Source organism: Strix uralensis, chromosome 2, assembly GCF_047716275.1.
Source record: "Strix uralensis isolate ZFMK-TIS-50842 chromosome 2, bStrUra1, whole genome shotgun sequence".
Classification (NCBI taxonomy): Eukaryota; Metazoa; Chordata; class Aves; order Strigiformes; family Strigidae; genus Strix; species Strix uralensis.
The window spans coordinates 76639372-76655432 of NC_133973.1; the positions used below are offsets into that span (position 1 = coordinate 76639372).

Sequence of the window (16061 nt, forward strand, 5' to 3'; positions counted from 1 at the left end):
CAAGGTAAGTATAACTTCTGGCAAGACACTGAACTGTAGCAAGGGGGAAGTAAGATGGGTGCCTGCCCCAGCACTCTGAAAGAAAAAGCTTAAATATCAGGAAGGGACGTCTGAGCCCCACAGACCAGCACTGTCCTGAAAGAGGGGCTGCATGTCGCCAGTGACAGGCTGGTGACAGGGGGTAGCTGTAAACATCTGGAGGTGGAAATGTGGAGCATCACTCTCAGCTTTCCTCCTTCCTGCCCCATCTTTATGCCACAATATTTTCTTACAGTTCTTCTGCAATAACCTACATTTACTGAGAGCTTTGTTACGCATTTATGGTCTTGTGCAATTCGATAACTCCTCCAGACAGCAGAGTGGCTTTCCACAATACAAGCATATTATTTCCAAAAATTGTCAAGGTCTCGGGAGACTTCATCTGTATTTATAAAATGTCTTTAGATGTTCCTGTGAGAGATGTTTTATACTGTGATAGCTGTTGTGGAACAGGCCCTCCTCCATCCCTCTATCCCATACCCAAAAGAAACATCTCTATAGTGGTAATCAGAAATTTTTATCGCACCCAGACAATTTTTTCCTCGAAGGGCTGTGCCATACCTCTTGTGGGATTCTCCACATCAGTATTCAAGTCTTGCTGTGGTAGCATGGCAGAGTTACCCAGATCAGCACAACACCCTGAATTGGGCCGGAGCCAAAAATGCAAGAATAAACTTCCTTTTGATTGACCGTAAGTCATACAGCTTCTTTTTCCCACTCTTTAGTCTCATCCCAACAGCTTCTTTTTCCCACTCTTTAGTCTCATCCCAAATTGAACTTCTCTTACTGTTGTTTCCAGTACGGTGTACCAGAACAGAGAAGACAAGAAGGGAGCAGTTTGAATTGTCACTGCACCCGTGAGACTGTCCCAACATTCCTTACCTGCAAGTCATTCAGCTGAACATCTGGCTGGTTTTGGGTGGTTTTTCTTTTAATCAATGTGCCAGCCTTTGCCTTGCCACCCATTCGTTGCTTCATACAAGCAGCAACCAGATTCATTATCTTCTGTTTGTTCTAGTTCTGTTGTTCTGGATGGGTCACTGAATCATATTCTGGACTACATCTCATGTTGCCTTCCTTGCATGAAAACAATGTGTGGGGCTATGGAGTACAGGGAACTGGCAACTGTAGCTGGGTTTTAGGTTTTGTGTCTTTCAAAGAGAAAGATTTGAGACTGTGCTTTTCAGCTTTAACATGGAACTAAATAAGCACTTTCTAAAAGTGTCATTTTAGGTTAAAATCAATGGGAGCAACACAGAGGCATGTAACAAGAGTACAAATGACCCAAATCCAAATTAGAAACCCACTCTGAACTTTCAGAAGTCAAAAGGTTGAAAGGCAGATTTTAGTTCTGCATCTTGGATCACAAACTTGTGTATCAATAATATTGTCAAAAAATGGATACTGATTTTCCACTCATTGTCAAAGCGTTCTTTAATGGGGGATTTCTCCAGTTTGTACTTCTACAAAATATAAGTCTCATTTTTATGGTTTTCTTTCTTTCAAATATACAGATTTAAATATGCTGCTAACTGGGATAGTACTTCTTAAAGATGTCAGAACTTTTAATTAATGACATTAGAAAGGAGTCTTGCTTTTATTAAGGAACAGAGGGAAATAGAAATTGTTTCTATCTTTAATAACTGGAGGCCTAAACCTTATCTTGATACAGTCTGCAGAGATCAATCTCAGAAGCTAATTCATGCATTTTAAAAGTTACCAACCTTTATTTGTATGTTGGGCTTTTTTTTAAAACAGAACTTTGTGCATGATTATATCTCTAACCTGTACCTGTAGGGCAGTATTTTCGTAGTTTTCAGCATTCAGCAAACTGCAACCATCTATAAATTAATAGTAAAGGGAAACAGATACTGCCTAGCAGCAAGAAATCTGAGAATCCTATTGTTTGGGCCAGATTAGGCTTTACATTGGTCCAAAAAAGGAAAAGCCAAGGGAGATATTAACTGCTGGAGACACATAATTCAAATATGCATGTGCAGCATCATTGCTGAAGTACCTTAGGCAGTACAGGTTGCCCCTGAATGACTGTACCAGTTCCGGGAAATAGCAGCAGTACCGTTATTAACAGGTACTGGAAATCAGTGCCGAAATGAAAAATCTTGAACATTTAGAAAGTAATAATATTGTACTGTTGAAAAAAAAATCATTAAGACTCAGCAATAACTTTGCTTGAGTGGAAGATCCATATGTCTTCCAATAAAATTAAAAGACTCATGCATTCATTTCAGTAAAAGATTCATAAGCATTCATTACTGTGAGAGTAAGACTGAGCCATAAATTCCAGAGAAAGTTTAGTTACTAGCCAGTAGGAATTTCTTGAATTATAAAGCTGGTCCAACATTATTTTTAAACACAGTGGTCATGTTTTTATTTTTTAATTTCAGCTTGTTATGATGTTTTACTTTTTTTTGATGAATTACACTTTAGAATATTTCTTCTGTTTTAACAAAAGTGATTTCCTGTCTTTGATGATGTGTCATACCTGTGGCTTGCAGCATTTATTATAAGTGAAGTCCAGATCCAAGTTTTCATATTTTTATTTTTAGGAGAAGAAAGCATTCTTGGAAAAAGATCAATTTGGTAACATGAGAAATCCATACAACATGTCATCCAGCACAGTATCATGTCTCTAATAGTCAGCTGTAGCAGTTGCTGGAGATAGGACAAGCATATTGTGAACCTTCTTTTCACTAACTATCCTGAATTTCAGTAGTCAAAATTTTGGAGCCTTTCCTTTCATGCTTCCAAGCTGACAAAACGCTTGCTAAGGGTCAGGAGGGAATATGTCCTGAAAACTTGACATGAAATAGATTTTTCCCTAGACAACAGCAGCTGTTTCTTAACATTCCTAACTTTTCAAGACCTAGGAATAAAATAGTCCTGGAGACTAGTATTGTACTAACCTTAATATGTTGTTACAATATCTAATGCCTTCAAAAGAAATAGCTTTTTGTTTCTGAAATTATTTTCCTAAAATGATAATCAGACAATTTTTCTTATGTCTGAGAAAAATTAGGATGAGTTATTATCTTCAATTTCACTGCTGTATTCTCAGGGCTGTAAGTTTGTCTGGATATGCTATTTTCATTTGATAAATTATGTTTCCTCTGTCTTGTTATGTAAAGACCTACATATGACATGTGATGACTTTTTCCCCTTATATGTAATTAATGTTCCATACAAATGTAAAGTGTTAAGGTATCTTCCAAAATCAGGTAGAGTGAACATGCATTGAATAGGAAGTTAATGCACAATGGCAGTGGACTTTTTCTTTAATTCCCAGCTAGCATTATATATGGCCCATAAAGCCCAAGGCAGGGAGATGAAAGCATCCACTGAAGTAATTAGTAGTACACAAAGGTAAACTTGTCTATTTTGAAAGGGAGTGTTTTTATATAAAGGCATCAAGAGGGCCTCCAGCTTGCTTTCAGAACAGGTTTTTACTAGATAGCAGGTAAGCACACTTGAAAGAGCTACATTTCACAAAGCTGTTACACCTTTCTTCAACAGTGCTGTCACAAGAGTAAGAAGGGGACAGAGTGGATTTGAAAGGAAGGCTAAGTGACTATCTACTTCTGCTTACCCTCCGCACACCCTGGCCTCTGGGTGCTTGAGAGGGAGAGCTGTCCTAATTTATCCCTCTTCCTTGAAGCAGTTGCACTTTTCCTATTCCTAACTTAATTTTTGGACCATATTCAGGTATGACCCCAGTAAGGATAGGGGTCATTCCCAGAAGGGAACATCCCCCTGCCCTTCTCATGCTAAAGCCATCTTGCTCCTTATTATTTTTGAAAACAAAACCAACAATTTTTGCTTATACCTGCAGGTATCTGCAACAGCTTTTGCAGACCAAGGTAATCCTAAAGTCAACCTTAATATGGTCTCACATGTCTGAAATGACACAGCACTTCATAGCCCAGCACTATATCAACTTCATAATCTCCAGACAAGATGTTGATAGGCATTGGAATATAATAACTGTACAAGCTGAGAGGTTTTTCTTCATGTTTTCATATGGCTTTCCTCTGGTTTCTGTCATCAGCACTTAGACCTATACATACAGAAAAAAAACTTAATTATGGAGGGACATCAGCTACGTAATACTAATTCAGTAAAATTTCTGCAGTTTTAAAATGTTTCACTTTTCATTGCAGTGATCAGTGTAAAGCAGATTTGATATTCAGAGTGGAAAGGTGAAAATATGTATTACCAGTGATTCAACAACCACAGTGTACCTGAATGCCTGTTACAATTTTAGTTGTAAATGCTTTGCCATATTTTCCTTTTGAGATAAAAACCTTCCGCCTCAGACTTTTATGTGTATTAACAGGATATAATCATTTGGTAACTGTCTTATGTAAAGCATAAACATATTTTTTTCTAAGATAAATTTCACTGTTAAATTCATCCAAGACAATTATTTTTGTGTGGCACTGCATTGGTCCCGTTCCTTGTACTGGGTGGTGAACAGTCAGCAGTGGTGGGTCTCTGGGCATCTTCTCTTCACTGCCTGTGGGAAGGGGTTGGGCAGGTGGCCGGGGATGACTTAGGCTCCTACAGTTGGGTTCCTGCAAAACAGGAGTACAAATAATGTCTCATCTGCCACCAGGTATGGTCAAGGTTATATGGCTTGCAGAAGCTACGCTAGCTAGTTCAAAGCTAACTCAAGCTGTCTATATCATCTTTATTTGCAGTTTTGTTATGCACCACTGACCTGTATAGTCATATAGTTACTGCTTGTATTTTGCTAATGGGGTTACTAGACGCAGGAAAATTACAAAGGTTTTTTCATCCCGACAGGTGGTTCAAGTGCAAACTCATAGCCTTTACCTGAAGATCACCTTTCTCCTTCAAATTTATTGTGTAGAAAATTGTGGAGAGTCTAATCTGAAGTCTAAGTTTTTTGGTACATGTGCATATGATTTTGTATGTGAGTAATTTCAAGATTTGTATATGCCAAGTAAAGACATAGATACTAATTGATAACATAAATCACATCCTTTCTAAATGTAATTTAAAAATGCCTTTTAGTTTCTGTATGTCAGACATAATCATAGTCACTGTAGAAAGTTTAAGACAGAAGTGTAGTAAATAGCATTGTGTAGAGGCTGACAAGTAAATTTGCACAACATAAGATGGAACAAAATGGAGTTGCTATATACAAAATTCTAAGAAAAAGATTTCTGTGAGCTGAGTATTTGGCAGCTTGTCTTTTTCAAATGGCATGCTTACCTGAATCTTCTCTTGTAAATACTTAGAAAATAATTGGCATGAAAGCTGGTATACAGTTTTCATACAAATGTATGTGTACTGACTATTCCAATATATTTAAATTTATTACAATGCCAAAAGCATTATAGCACAAGATTGTACTTCTGCTATACTGCTGAAGTAAAAACAAAAAAATTAACATATTTTAGTTATTAGATATGAATTACTTTTATAACCTAATTACACATTTAATAATTTTTGATGTGTTGGAGTAGAAAGGAGGGTAATGAGAATGCTGGAATTAATTTTACATTGAGTGGACCTGAGAAGAAAATTTAGAGAGTGACTGTCAGATTTGTAGTTTTGCAGTTGGAGGGAAAGTTTGGTGGGAACCCAGATGGAACAGCTATCTGCTGTCATGTTCAGAAATGTACTGCAGTGTAGAAGAAGAAAAAAAAAACCCTAACCCAAAATCAGTAAATGAATTTTCATACAATAAGTCATATATTGGTGTAGTTTCGGGATACCTACCATTGTGTTCACAAGATGAGCTTAATTGCAAACGTAAGAGTTTTTGCAGAGTACAAAGCCATTAAATTTCTAAGTAATGGTTATTTTCAAATTGGTCCATAATGAAACTTCTCTGTTCTGAGCAGAATTATGCCTTAAATTGCTCTCGTATCTCCTAGTAGGGCGAGTTTTTTTGGTAGGTGAGTGACAGGATTATAAGGGTGATCATATGCAGGCAGACTGTAAAGAAGCATCAAGAATAAGTGCAGATCCTTACCATTTTAATAAAGACCTTTTTCAGCTGCCACACCCTTCAAAGCAATAAGCTATACAGCAACACTTATGAATATAAATTTTAGTTTCCTCATACTCCTTGGAAAGCTTCTTGGGGTTTAGTCCACCTTTAAATACCCAGAACTTTAGAGCCCAGTGCAGGCAGTATGTCTTCTACTGGCTATGTGTTACATTAGGATTAGCTGAGTTATAAATTGATGTGGGGAAAAAACAAGTGGTTTGTGTTTGTGCTGAAATGAAGTATGGGAAGGTCTGTCATTTAGCTACTTATTACAAATAACCTGCAGCTGCAGTATTAGTGGTGGAATGAAGTTGTGTTAGGTGGAGGTGTAGGGGGCCCTGCATTTTGCAAGCATGCTTTTTTATGGTAAAATTAGGTTTCAGGCTAAAGGAAGGGAGTGACAGCTCCACCATAGAGTAGTTTGAGCTGTTATCAAATCACACCTTGAGTTAGTTAATTTACCCTTCCAGGGAAGTCCCTCTGTTTCTGTCTGGACTTGGCTTTGCTACCTTCTGCTTCTCTTGCAAAAATACCTGTATAGATACACCTATTGGGTTTGGGCAACTTGCACAGAGCCTGTAATGCGGAGACATTACCCTGAAGTATGTTAAAAAGGGGTAAAGTATAACCCCACGTGTAGCTTAAATGGATCTAATATGACACTGCTGCTAAAGGAGGTGTGTTTGAAAAGGCCACCTAGCCCACTGGCATCCCCTGACCTGGGCATGCAACCTGAGTCCGCTTAAACAAAACCCAGCATGGCCCAGTGAGGCCGCCTCACCAGCACAGCTGAAAACCTGAGCAGAATGGGATGGACATTGGTTGCTGGTGGCCGTGTTGCCCCATGGATACATCTGCACCAGGGCCTCTTGGTAGCTGATCCTGGTTAGATGTGCCATGAGGTGACCACTGTGTCCTAATGATGTGGGCATATGAGTTGCCCTGAAGTAGCTGGGAAGCTGTAAATTCACATCAGCCTCATCAGCTCCCTTTTGTAGACAAGCCTTCAAGCTTATTACAGCACCTCTTTTGAAAGTGAAGAGAACAACGTGTGCTTCACTGGTGTGTTGAAAGTTTACATCTGAAAAGACTTTTGAATTGTGGATGAAAAGTAGATTTTAAATCCACAGGAATGTTATTGATTTTAAAACAGGATTTGGGGAAGGTGAGAATTAATGTGAGAATTGACTTATTGTAATTGGAGTTATTACAACCTACAGATTTTTAATAGAAGTAAAATCCTTGTTAATATTTATGTTATTTGTAAAGGGTACTGCCATAATTCCCCTGGGTAGCTGACTTCATTCAGTGTCCATGATCTTTAAATTGCCAAGCAGATGAGGTGAATGCAAGCTGTAGCGATAAATTGCTTGTTTGGTGGGCTCACCTTAGTGTTCTTTCTTTCAAATCTCAGGCTTTGTCAGTGTTTCTTCCAGGGTGTTTAATATTTTAAAAAGTGGCAGTTGCAACAATATGTAAAGGGAGCCGACAACAATAATCTGAAAATACTGTCCTTTTCTTCCTGTGAGCCCACGGGTGTTTGCTGGATGTAGAGAAGCACAATTCAAGGCTCTTTGTTAGGATGAGGCATAAAGCTATATAGAATAATACCACCTGCGAGTATCTCTTTTCTTTAGGATTGCTGCATACTGTGCATATAATAATTGCATTAAACACAGTTGTATTCTTTTTCTTCCCCTTTAACTGCTGTTTTCTTCTTCCCCAAGCTTTCATTTTTAATATTTTGCCTGCTAATTTGCTGTTGGCATCACAACCCTCAGTTTTTTATAGATGGACACAATACAAAGTAATAGATTTTTCCTGTTTAATTTCATCTGATATATTTGACATACTTAAATTTTGTTCATATAGATAGGATGGCAGCTTAGTGAGTTTTTGTTTGTAATTAATCTTTTTTTGCCAGATAAAAATCCAAAAAGGTAGTTTTTCCTGATTCATAAGTACAGTGAGTGCTGATATAAAACCAAAATAAATCTGAAAAATATCACATGAAAAAAAAATAGATGAAAAAATATGAAACCCTTCATGAAAAACCATTTCCTAAGAATTTTTTCCCCTTTCAGTGTTTTTTGTGGTATCAAACTCGGTAAACTTCTTGATTTAGTATTCTGTGGGGTTGTCAAAATAAGAAATTAACATGAAGTAAACTGTTGAACAGACTTTTTTTGACAGAGAAGAAAAAACTGTTTAAAAAAGAGAAAAGACAAAGCCACTAATTTTTAACTCTATTTCCACTTTAGATAGAAATTTCAAGAAAGGGAATCACAGTCTGCTTTTTTTTTTTTTTTTTTTGACAGGATAGGCAAGGTTGAGGAGGATTGATTGCTTTCAGCATGGTGTTGCATAATGCTTTCACAGCAGATTTTCAAAGACAAAACCAGAAGATAAATTCTTGCTATTGTGGCATGTTTGGATGATGATATGACTCCTAACTGGATATTTAAGACCAAAGGAAAAGGCCCATGTTGGAAAGGTGTGCCAGATGCGTGGCTGGGGTTGAGCTTGAGCTTGGCCACGTGGCAGGTAGGGTGAGCACACTGATGAGGCACAGGCACAAAGCTAAACTCCAAATGCTCTGTCCTTGCTAGCCAGGGGTAGCTGGTAGGTAGCCAGTCTCCCACAGCTGTCTCTCAGTGGGGAGGGTCAGACAGCAGCTACATCTGGGAGAGGCAGTGATCAAGGGATGGCTGCCACAATCATGACGGGGTGACACAGATCAACCTTAGAGGTTTGAAGATGTTGGATCGAAGGTCTAGGGGAATGAGAGTGGACTGTCCATGAAATGGTGACAAGGCTGGGAGAAATGTGTTTTTATCATGTTTGTCTAATAACAGGGCTGTCACCAGTGAGCGGTTGCCTGTGCCTGGTGGAGCTTTTTCCCTGAAAAGATTGAATGGGTTTTGGTAAGTTGCTAAGGCAAGAATGATGCATCTCCAGAGGATCTCTGAGCTGTAACTAATGGGGGTTTGTTTAGTGCAGATATTGCATCTCCAAGGGAAGGTCCAGCTGCAAAGAAGCCTTGAAGGAATGCAATATCACCTTTCAGTTTCTTTAGTAAGAAAATAAATGCCCTAAAAAAGGAATTAATTTTGGTTGCCAAGTAATATTTTTATATTAGACCAAGCCGAGGAAAGTTTTTCTGTTTCATATGGAATTATTGGATAGTCATGCTTAAAATCTTATTTTTGAGTGCAACATGAAATAAAGTTGTTATAATAGAGATTCTCTAGGGGAAAAAAAGGACAGAATTTATATCCTAATATAAACTTTTTTTGACAGGCTGAGGGGACATTAATGTTTTAGTAAATTGAGTTTGAGGATCATGCTATACTTACCAAATTTCCCCCAAATATCTCAGAATAGCCTTGTAAAACATTCACTTCTTTCTTTTGCTAGAAATGCATTCATTAGATGTGTGTTGATTTAATTATTTCTGCAATGAACATGGAGTGGATGAAGAGATGTATGTTCCTTTTTCACCCATTCTCCAATGACCTGGAATTTGGATAAGAAAATTCTATGTTTTACCACATTCCAGTAATCCTGAAGATTTGTTTTATTTGTTCTGGAATGGAAAAAGCAAGCTTATTTTTGTTTTACTAAAAACACAGTAGTCCAGTTAGAATGATTGAAAAGCTGTTATTTCTCTTGAATAAGAACCACAAACTTTTATCAAGCTTTCATTCACCGGTTAATTTTAATTCTGGTGAAAGAATAATTGCCTCAGCTTCAGACAGAAAAAAACTATTACAGTGGCTAACTTCCGAAGGACAGAGTTTCAGGTAACAGGGCAGCTTAGTGATTCTATTTTGATTTACAGGGCGCTTGAATAGGTATACAATTTTATTTTTTTTAGCTGTGCTACTGAGGAGATGTTTCAGTCACAGCAATATATGAGAAGTTGAATTCACTGACGTCTTTTCAAATTTTTCAGAGGATTTTGAGGCTTAATCTCTCATTAGTGAACTTCTAGCTAGCTTTAGTGAAATTGTACATGTGAATAAATAAGTGAAGCAAAAGAGTGTATTTTGAATTGGTTTACTTTTCTACATAAATTAAATCAACAATCAGGCTGAACACTGGCTTCTGCTTTATTGCTGAGTTAATACTGTACACACCTACAAAGGTTTTAGCATTTCTGGCTCTGAGGTTTGGAGTAATTTTGTTCTTCAAGTTTTCAGATTCTGAGAAGCATTCAGGTATTTTTAGCTTGTTCAAGCTACCTCACAACAATAAAACCCTATGTTTGAAATTAATTTTGTATTAAACATGATGTTGGTTTATTTTGAAAATGTTTCATTTTGTTTTAAAAACAAGGGGATTTGGATTTTTTTTCAAGTAGGATGAGAGGACTCCACTTCTAATTATCATACTGAGGGTTGGCGGAGGCTGAGATATAAATGGCATATGCTGCTGCAATGCTTGGGGCCCTTTTATTTGAGTGTTCAGCCAGGAAAAGATGAGAAAACCTGCAATGGGAAAATCATATACATGGATGGAAATTTATGAGGTGAAATAAGATGAATTATTGAAATATAAGTGGTTAGAGGAAGGGTCCTAAGAAAGGGGTGATGAGAAGGTCGCTGTGTGACTAAAAGTAAGCAAAGCATGGCTGGGAGCAGAAGACTCTCAGATTTGCAGCGTGGTGAAAAGCTGTGCCCCATCGAGAGGCGGGTAAAGCCTTTTTTAGGATTCTGTGTTGATATGGACTTTGATACCCAGAAAAGTCTTTTTTCCTTAGGTGTTGCCAAATTCCCAGAGCAACCAAACCACATGGGTACAATCAACTTCTGTGACGGCCAGTGAAGCAGGCTACTTTGGGTGCTGTCATTTCTCATGCCTATATTGCATCCCTGCCTCAGTGCTCAAGGATGAAGAATTGCTGAGAGGCAGAACCGCATGTTCCTCCACCAACACAGCACCACCTTCCCTTGTGCCCCAGGCCAAAGTGCTATGGTGCTTGCAATCTGTGCTGGAACAGCTGTTTTGCACTGTGTGTGAAAGAGCTGGACCCAAATTAATTACGTGGAGCGTGCTACCCTTGGGGATCAGGAGCAGGGACCAGACCTGCTCTGTGACCCTTCTGTGCCTACCAAGTGCGAACAAACAGAGACATTGTTGAAAATTCAGTCCGAGTGACGTTTTTTTAGAAGTGTGCTTTGTATCACTTTCCACAAGTTACTTAGTTTTGCTTGTTTTGACTAGGTTTTGGTTTAGGTGCTTCCTTCTTGCTGTTAATCAATAAAGCATTAAATTAATTAGCTCAAGATTTCAACCTATCTAAACCTACAATTGTTCTTATATCACTTTATGTATGGGTTGACTTCACAACGCAAAGTAGTAATAATATTAAAAGCCTAACAGCCAAGTATTGCTTAATGTAGTGGCGCCCAGGAAAGTACAAATGCAGTTACTCTGATAGTGTGTGTGTGTGTGTGCACGCACGTGTGTGCACACAAGGCCCTTAGATTTCTTTTCTTGCCCATCTAAATAAGAGAAGCAAGCAGTTCTTCAGGGCATTACCTGTTATTAGGGCCTCGATCAGGGCCACTCTGCTCGAGAAGGTCTCTCCAAGTGTTTCACCCACTGGTCTCCTAAGGTCTGCATGCCTCATCAAGGCTGACTCAAGACTTGCGCTTACATTAAGGTGATTGTACGCTGTCTGAGTAGGTTTATACTGACTGCTGTGTCAGTGCTATACTCAAATGGACTGGGTAAACGTTGTTTGCAAGGTGGAGCACTGTGGCTATTTCTTACCAAGCTACAAGTTGTCCTGGAATGAGTAAGTTTCACATCATAGAAAGTCAGCTACAGACATGTACATGAGTCACCTCTAAGAAGGTTTCTCTTTGTCTAGGAAAAAAAAAAAAATGTATTTGAAGAAGAAGAAATGCAGATGTGACTGAATCATCTGACCTGACATTCAGTCAGGTGTTTACAAAGCATATGGTTGATCAGAGTATTACTCAGCTGTGAAAAAATACATACTCCATACTTGCCCCATTTATTTGTGAATTATTGACAAAAAATTGATTTATTTTTTAAGTAATGTGTGCCATGCCTTGTTTGTTTATAATTAGGTTTTTCTCTGATCACACTCTTCTGCAAACTGTTTTGCTGAAATCAATATTTGCTACCTTTATTCTCTAAGGTGCTGAATGACCCTGTGACATCCTCAAATCTTGAAAGTGCTTCTGACTTTCATGTATGTTCACAATACTGAGTATTTTGCAGCACTGAACTCTGATTGCCTTTTTATTGTCTTTGATTTTTGCATCTGAGTCTGCCTGCTTGAGGAATCTCTCATTTCTTAGTATTATTCTTTTCAGCTTGTGTACTGTTGTTTAGTGAAGGTTTGAAACATGCATGTAAAGGATTAGTCTGTTGATTTCATTGGGTCCCTTTCCCAGCCTTTGGCAGTTGCCTACACTGTTCCTTTGCACAAGCTCCCTTTGCCTGAGCAACAACTGAGAAACAAATGATCCTGTACTCCCCTTTTGTCATGCAGTTGCTTATTGATTGTACTGAAGATTGGCATATGCAGAATAACAGGCAACATTTGTTCTAACAGAGCAGTCAGATTCAGTTTATGCTAGTTAAAAAGTTCTTTGCATTCAGTCACAGTACAGGTATATAAGAAAAGAAAGGGTTAACTTGAAACAGAATTACTTGATTTGACTTACACAGTTCCCCAGTCCTTTGCATAGTGTTTAGGGCTACACAGAGAAAAAGTAAGTATATTAAAGAATTAATTAATAACCTGACATATTGAGTCTCACAAGCCAACAATAATTCTAAAATAAAACCTCAAAGCTATTAGGCTTTAAACAAAACTTCCCAGCTGCCAATCCTTTCCCGGACTGAGCCTTGTTGTATGTGAAGGATTGTATTATGTCATTTGCACATAGGAAAAAGACTCGTTATTTAAGGCATTTGGACCTTAGTTACCAAATTGGCCTAGTGAAAGCTAAAACCACTCTTTCTTCTGCAAAATGTTTCTGGCTTGAAATAGCTATATCACCCTGCTTTTCCATGCTCTTATGGACTTAGAGAGAGAATCTGGCAGTTAGGTTGAACACTCATTCTGGGACAAACCACAAAACAAGTAAGCTTAACTTCAGTAATGAATATACCAAAGGAAAACTATTCATATGGACCATTTGGAAAGATTTACATAAATTAAAATGAAGAAGAGCTCACTTTTAGTAAGCAATGATGCTCCTATGGTTTCAAGTACAGATCTGTGTAAAATTTTCATTTTAATATGAAAAAGATCTAACAACCCATGAAGGTGTATATAGGATGAAAACCAGAGGGGAATATTGCAAGATTGAGGTATACTCAAAAGATGCTGAACTGTGATGCTGAAATAAAAAAAAAAAAAAAAAAAAATCAGAGAAATGTAAAAGAATTTACCTGATATGCTTAGAAATCCTCCTGGGGAAAAAATATCATGATGCATTATTAGAAGGGCAACAAGATGGGGTGCAAGCAATGCAGGAGGCTTGCAACCAATGCCAGATATTACTGCATCACACAAATGTTGGATTGGCTGGCCAAGTGTGATGGTGTCCTGAATTTGCTATGAAAAACAAGAAAGCATTTTGTTCAACTGGATATGATATTTAATCTGTGTCAGCCTTAAATGTAGGGACCATGAAATACTGCAGTTCAAAATCAGAGCAAAGTGAGGAAGGCAGGTAGCAGAGGAGGCTTCTTTGGCTTCTTCAGGGATCTGGTAGGTGGAGAGGGAGACAGCTCTTAAGGGCAGAGGAGCTCAATAGAGCTGGAAGGTCTTTAAGGACAGCATCTGAAGGTCCTTAAGGGCAGCATCCTCCAAGGAAAAAAATGTTCCATCCTGATACTCTGGAAATCTAGTAACTATATCAGGAGACCAGCTTGGCTAAGAAGGGAACTCATGAATGAACTCTAGCACACTGCACATGGAAGCAAGGATGGGTTACAAAGGAGGAATATGGAAACACTGGCCAGACTTGTATGGATAGTGTTGGGAAGGCCAAAGCTCAACGAGAGTTGAAAGTGGTAATGGATACCCAGAGAAAGAAAACTTTCTAGTGCTACGTTAATAGTAAAAGGCTAAACAATGTGAGCCCATTGGTGAATGAGGTGGTTTATTTAGTAACAGGAGGCACAGATAAGGCTGATAGACTCAATGCTTTCTTTGCCTCACTCTTCACCAGAAAGGTCTCTGTGCTTAGTGAAAGGCTTGGAGGAGGAGAATGACCAACAGTAGATGAGGACTGAGCCAGGGATTAGTTTTAAGAGCACAACCCATACAAGTCCCTGGGATCAGATTGGCTGCATTCAAGGCTGCCTAGAGAGCTGACTGATGTACTTGCAAGGCCAGTCTATCATCTTTGAAAGTCAGTGAGATCACGGTAGGTCCCCAATGAGTGGGGAAAGACAAATGTTGCACCTATCTTCATTAAAGTAAAAAATCACGATCTGGGGAACTACAGAGGTTCAGCTGCACTCTGACCCCTGGGGGTATTGTAGAAGATGTCCTCTTGGAGCACATTTCTGGGCACGTAAAGAAGGTGATTGGGAGCAGTCAGCATTAATTTACCAATGATAAATCATGTCTGACAAAATTTACTGTCTTTTTTGATAAAATTGCTGGATTGGTGGACAAGGGGAGAGCAGTGAATGTCACTTACCTTGACTTTAGCAAAGCTTTCCACACCATCTGCCACAGTATTATTCTGTCCAAGTTAGGGCGTTCCAGACTACATCAATGGACTACCAGATGGGTGAAAAAAACAGTTGGATAGTCAGGCTAAAGTTCAGTGATTGTACTCTACCTGGAGGTCAGTTACAAGTGCAGTACTGCAGGGGTCTGTCCTGGGTCCTATCCTGTTTAATATCTTTATCAATGACTTGGAGGAGGAGATTGAAGGTTCCATCAGCAATCTGAAGCCATCAATATGCTTGAGGGTAGGGCTGCCATCCAGAAAAGCCTAGACAACCAAGAGGAGTCATGAAATCCCTCAAAGGTGGATGTGGAGGCCTGCAGCTGGGATGGACCATCCCTCTGCAATGACACTGGCTGGGGAGCAGCTCTGCAGAGAGAAGCTGGAGGTCTTGGCAGATAGCAAGCTAGACAGAGCTAGTAGAGAGATGTGGCAGCAGAGATGGCCAACAGTATCCATGGCTGCATCAGCAGGAGCATGGCCAGGAGACTGGGACAGTGGTTGTCCCTCTCTGCTCCACACAGCACCTGGAGTCCTGCTTATGGCTCTTATCCACTCCAGTACAAGGAAGATGTTGATAAATTCAAGCTCAGCAGAGTGCCACCAAATTAGTCAGTGCTGGGGCGTGCTGAGGAAGAGGGGCTTGTTCAGCCTGAGACAGAAGATGGCTTCAGAGGACCTAAGAGCAGGCCCATAATGCCTACAGGGAAGGGTCTGAGAAGTCTGAGGCAGGCTCTGAGGTGTATAACAAGTGACCAAGAGGCAGTGGCCACAGACTGAAAAATGGGAGGTTACAACCTTTTATAAAGCAGAGCTTTCTCACCTCAGGAGGACAATTGTGCAGTGGGACAGGTTGTCCACGGAGGTTTTGCTGACGTCATCCTTGGAGGGTTTCAAGATGCAAAAGGGTAAAGCTCTGAGCAACCTGGTCTTATCTCAGAGTTGACCCTCCTGTGAGCAGGAGGTTGGACTATATGCCTTCTGAGATCTCTTCTGACCTGAGTCATTCTGTGATTAAATAGAAATAAAACTATATTTAGTTTTCACAGAATGTCAGGTAATATATTGATTTTTGTATGTTCAGACAAGATTTTTAAATTGGGAAGTGAGGGGTTGAGGTATCTTAATCTGTAATGTGTGTTTTTTCCAGAGTTTGAACACTAGTATTAATAAGAAGTGGGTATGCAGAAGCAGAACAGATGAAGAGAGGGAGATTTATCTTCTGAATTGATGGTGTCTTCACTTGGTTTCAG

The 16061-nt window shown here is 39.1% G+C and overlaps 1 protein-coding gene and 1 long non-coding RNA gene across 4 annotated transcripts in view; one reads left to right on the top strand and one right to left on the bottom strand.

Moving 5' to 3' along the window:
* The window catches only part of FGF14 (fibroblast growth factor 14), a 420876-nt gene that overhangs the window by 126281 nt on the left and 278534 nt on the right, over positions 1-16061 (top strand). The gene's annotated exons all lie outside the window — the stretch shown is intronic.
* The window catches only part of LOC141939491 (uncharacterized), a 42775-nt gene continuing 29297 nt past the window's right edge, over positions 2584-16061 (bottom strand). The window contains exon 3 of the long non-coding RNA XR_012627596.1: positions 2584-4628. This is a non-coding gene — a long non-coding RNA (uncharacterized LOC141939491). The remainder of the gene's footprint in view (positions 4629-16061) is intronic.